Source organism: Macrobrachium nipponense, chromosome 23 (genome assembly GCF_015104395.2).
Source record: "Macrobrachium nipponense isolate FS-2020 chromosome 23, ASM1510439v2, whole genome shotgun sequence".
NCBI lineage: Eukaryota > Metazoa > Arthropoda > Malacostraca > Decapoda > Palaemonidae > Macrobrachium > Macrobrachium nipponense.
The window spans coordinates 18,356,009-18,360,990 of NC_061090.1; the positions used below are offsets into that span (position 1 = coordinate 18,356,009).

A 4,982-nucleotide genomic window follows, 5' to 3' on the forward strand; every position below is an offset into this window, starting at 1 on the left:
GTCATCCAGAGTTGCATTTTGACAATCCTTGCACATCACAACATTTCTTACAACAATTCTTGGGTCTAGTAATTTGAAATTAACTTCACTTCTACGTTAGGTTAGTATCAAAACAGAAAGGACACGCAGTTTGTCGAACGATGTACTCTTATTGTAATGCTGCTCATAGTGCTGCAGTTTGTATCACTTGTTATATTTACATCGTTTCCCGTGAACGCTGATTTTACGAACTGCCGGAGGCCGTTTTTTTTTTTTTTTTTTTTTTTTTTTTTTTTTTTTTTTTTTTGACGAACTTCCATTAGGATCACGCTTAGGCTACCTTGTCAGTCCTTTTCATATCTTTGCTTGGTAGCTAACACTCCAAAATGGACCACTCCCCTGGTCAGCCTCTCGTGTTTCTTTGGTTTGTGTCTGTTAATGATAACTTATGCAAATGTAGCTATTACAAATGTTCACGGCATCAGTCGTACAAATACAAACGAAGGTTACCGCTCCTCTCACACTAACCAACGTCAACTCACAAAATGTAAACAACCTCTTAACACATGCGTGAAGTAAAAATATAAAACTCCAGGAGAACAAATAGCTGGTATGAAACGTATCAAGGACAAACACTCACTGTATGAGAATAACCAGCGCAAAAGTAACAACGGGGTAAAAAATCAAGACATTCTCATCTCTCCAGTTTTGATAGTTATCGATGACAGCTGTGCAGTAAATAAATTCTCAAACACTAATCCCTAGGGAAAATGAGGTTTTTTATTTTTTTGCCATGGCTGATTTCTCACGTAATCTAATATGTAAAGAGCGCCTCAGTGGCGTGGTTGGTTTGGTGTTTGCTTCTCACCTCGGTGGTTGCTGGTTCGATTCTCGGCCATTCCATTGAGGAGTGAGAGATGTGTATTTCTGGTGAGAGAAGTTCACTCTCGACGTGGTTCGGAAGTCACGTAAAGCCGTTGGTCCCGTTGCTGAATAACCACTGGTTCCATGCAACTTAAAAACACCATACAAACAAAAAAACAAACAATCTAATATGTAGATCTCACTAATCAAATAAGACTTCATTCTCGTTACGAATGTTAGCTCGAGTTTCATCAGAGAAACCGCTCCCTCGTACACACACGAACATATATGTATATGTAACATATGATTCACATTAACTGAAAACTACTTTTGACTGCCATAATGACCACTTCTCGATTTCCTCTTACTGTTTTGATATGCCTTTCACGAAGAGCCTCAAAATGGAAGACTGCGTAAATGAAAACACTTCTTCCCCTGTGGGATTCGAGCCCCCGTGTAGGATAGCTTCTTCTTCTTGTGTTTCTCATCCGGATACGAGGATTGCAGGGTAAAGCATATCCAAAATGTGTGTGAGGAAATGAAGGCGTTAAGCCGTCATTTTGATTGTTGAAATGTTCAAGACACTCAACCACGCAGATGGGCCACCGTCTGAGGGTCAGGAAGAACCGGCCGAAAACCAAAGGCTATTCTATTCTGGTTCCATCTGATGACCTCTTGTTGGTTACTGTGTTAGTGTGGTCTCAGATTAAAAAAATAAATGAATAAATAAATAAATAAAAACAGAAAGAAAGATAAAAAAAGGACTGGTTGTTCAGTGTAAGGGTTACATATTATGCTGTGAGGCTTTTATTGGAAGCAATCACCTTCTGTTAAATAGAGAATGGACCATTCCTTATTTAACAGTAGGTGATTGCTTCCAATAGAAGCACCACAGCATATATATACGCAGGAAGTACTTTGTAGCCCGTACACTGAACAACTAATTTTTATTTTATCTGAGACCACACAAACACTGCTCCTGCTGTAGTGTAGGTCTCAGCCAGTTATAATGTGGTTTATCTGGTTTCCCTTGAGCCCACATTTCTTTGGCATATCTAACCAAGATGGATGCTAATATGGAATTACCTTTAAAGAAGTCAAGAGGTAAAAGGATCTAAGTTACCAATCAAGAGCTGGATCATTGCCAGACAAAGCTTTCAAAAATTCCTCAAACATCATCAACTGTTAAGTGAGTTTTTTGTCATAATGTTTTTTTGTATTTTTAAATGGCTTAGGATATTATATTAGTTTTTACCTAAAAGACTTCATTCTTTTTGGTACTTGTTTGTAAACAGTTGAATCTTATTTTCGGGTTCCTTGAGGATCTCTGGGTAGTATACAACGTTTTTACAAGTGCTGTACCATCCGATATAACCAGGCGCTAAAGGTAGCTTGAAATGAAAGTGCATGAATTATAATGATCCCATTCTATACAAATGAATTTATTTACTTTACAGAATAACAAAGAAAAATTATTTTGTCTACAAAATGAGCCTTGCAGAATCAAAATTTGTAATTTTCTTATTTAATATCTTTTTTTCACAGATAAATTTGTAATAGGATAAGCAAAATTCGTATCGTGTATCAAGTATACAGTATTTTGAGCTTCCTTATATCCATTTTTATTAAGTTTTCGTGGAGAAACACATTAAATTTATAGGCAAATTAAATGTCTAGAAACATTTGGCACCCATGCCTCCATGTGGGCGTGGCCTTTGTCCGAGCAGGAAGCAAAACCATTGTGGTTTACAGGCGATCGCAAAATATGAAGTTGACCCAATTGATGACGTCATCGCCATGTGCCCTTATCTTTTCTTGTAGTTCTGCCACTAGTTCAGCCCCGTGTGCATTCATTTCGGCATTCAGCTCATCTGCGTTTTCAAAGTTTGCCTGAGGAGGGAATTTTAATGAAAATAGGGCATAAGTGAAGTAGATAACTGATATATAGGGATTAGAAGAAAGTTAAACTAAAACAACCTCAAACTTTTTTTTGGCGTCTATGTTTACCGGGTTCAGCTGAACTCTACTTTTATTGTTATCGATGCTAATTTTTCTGAATCACAATTATTTCTAATATTTTTCCCCTTGAAGATGGGGTTTTTAGAAATCGACATTTAGTGAGATTGAAATATCGATATATATTTCCATGTATATAGGTATGTATAATTAATAATATATATATATATATATATTAATATATATATATATATATATATATATATATGTATATATATATAATATATATATATATATATATATATATATATATATAATATATATATATATATTTATATATGTAATATAACACATACACGAGTGTATGTGTATTTGTATAATGAGGAAGGAAGCAAATGTTAATCACCTCTCTCTCTCTCTCTCTCTCTCTCATACACGCACACACACACAAGGGCTTGAAGGACTCCTTCTCAGGGGATGTAAATGATCTTGTCCAGTCCCCAGATCCAACTTGCAAAGGAAACAATAAGCAGAGGATGGGAGCCAAGGACAGGAGAGAATAGTTAGCATGTCTTTCTTGTGTCTGCCAGACATGTCAGGAGAGGAAATGGCTATGGCTTGGGACCAAAATTATGACTACATAACCACTTCCTTTAAGAAATTTCGCTGGACAGGTAGTTTTATAGATGCAAATAAAAATGCATCATAAACGCATAAGTACTTAGTGAACTAAAGCGTTTTTTGTGGTCAACTTGACTCAAACTATTCACCCACCGTGATACGAAACTATGATTCGCCTTGAACATTCGTACCTAGAATCTTTAGCTGCATCGATAAAAACTCGATTAAACGTACGTTGAATGTTGAACCTTGTTCTTGTTTATCAATTATTTTATCGATTAATTGTCTCCGACCTCGATTATGCCAACTAAATCAAACCCCCCTCAAACCCCCCCCCCCCCCCACACTCATTTGGTCCATCAGAGAGAATTAATTCTATACAGCAAATTTTCAACTCTCACCTCGAAGCTCTCTCCAGTAAGGTCAACCCTGAGCGACTGTTCCGCAAGACAGATTTGAAACGGCGTGAACGTAAATCTTGCGATTCTCAGCGAAACAACAGCCTCCAGATTATTGGCGGCAAATCTATTGACGAGAACATAATAGAGAGATTAGCAAACGAATGAAAAAAAGGGGAAAATGCATTACTCTTCTACCTTAGAGTGCGTCCACATTCAGTAAAAACATGTCTTAAACCCGCGCCGATAACTTAATGCACACGCATCACAGACACATGGAGTACAAGTCAACTCCTTATTGGTAGTCCTGACTAGACTGGCTGCAAAAGGTTGAGACTAGAGAGCGATTAGCACGGCTGCCATATTTTCTTAAAATCGTTCAAACTTTTCAGGAAAAAGGGTAACACTTTGGTAGATTTGGCAGATTTTTTTGAGCGGCGCTGGCATCTCCTCTTGTATGGATGATTAAGGGAAGTGACCGCCAAGGGTCACAGTGATAAGAGGATTGTCTGTCACCTCCCTCCATTTAAGTACTTCATACGATTAATTATCAAGCATTTTCCAAGATTCGTTTTTCACCTGTGGTGAAGGACGAATTTGTTTGCAACCTGTTTGCGATGCATATGGGATGAATTGTCGATGTTTGTTTATGACATGTTTTACTATGATAGTGTGGACGCGCTTTTATCATAGCCTATTTGCAGATACCAATTAATCTTTAGTCATCAACCCATTTCTCTACAGAAAGAATAAGCAACAAGAGCCTGTCTTATTCCTTCAAATGGAGCAACATTTCGTAAAGTAAGGGAAACCAGCTGGAATGAAATATATTGACACTAAAATGTACATTGTATTTTTGTGTAAATGAAAATTACTGGTCGGGTTAAAATTTGCTTCAGATGGGAAGTTTTACAAAGAAAACTGGAATCCTATGGGAATAAAGGATCCTTTTTATACCTGACCAAAGGACATTGTCACTTACTCCATGGTTCCCGAGGTGGAGTAGGGGAGCCCTTTGAGAATTCCCTTGGTTGTGTAGTTGTCTGCGTGGGCTACAAATCTCTCAAGCTTTGCCGATGCAGTGAACTATAATAATGATAATAATAATAATAATAAAAAATGTTGAAGGCAAACACTTATTCTATGATAGACCAAGATTTTCTT

At 37.2% G+C, this 4,982-nt stretch overlaps 1 long non-coding RNA gene across 1 annotated transcript; it reads right to left on the bottom strand.

Moving 5' to 3' along the window:
- Positions 1-2,255: 2,255 nt before the first annotated feature.
- Positions 2,256-4,906, bottom strand: LOC135196285 (uncharacterized). The gene is made up of 3 exons (XR_010310364.1): positions 4,801-4,906; positions 3,822-3,945; positions 2,256-2,733 (listed from the first exon to the last, which is right to left on the bottom strand). It is a non-coding gene; the product is annotated as an uncharacterized LOC135196285 (long non-coding RNA).
- Positions 4,907-4,982: the final 76 nt, after the last annotated feature.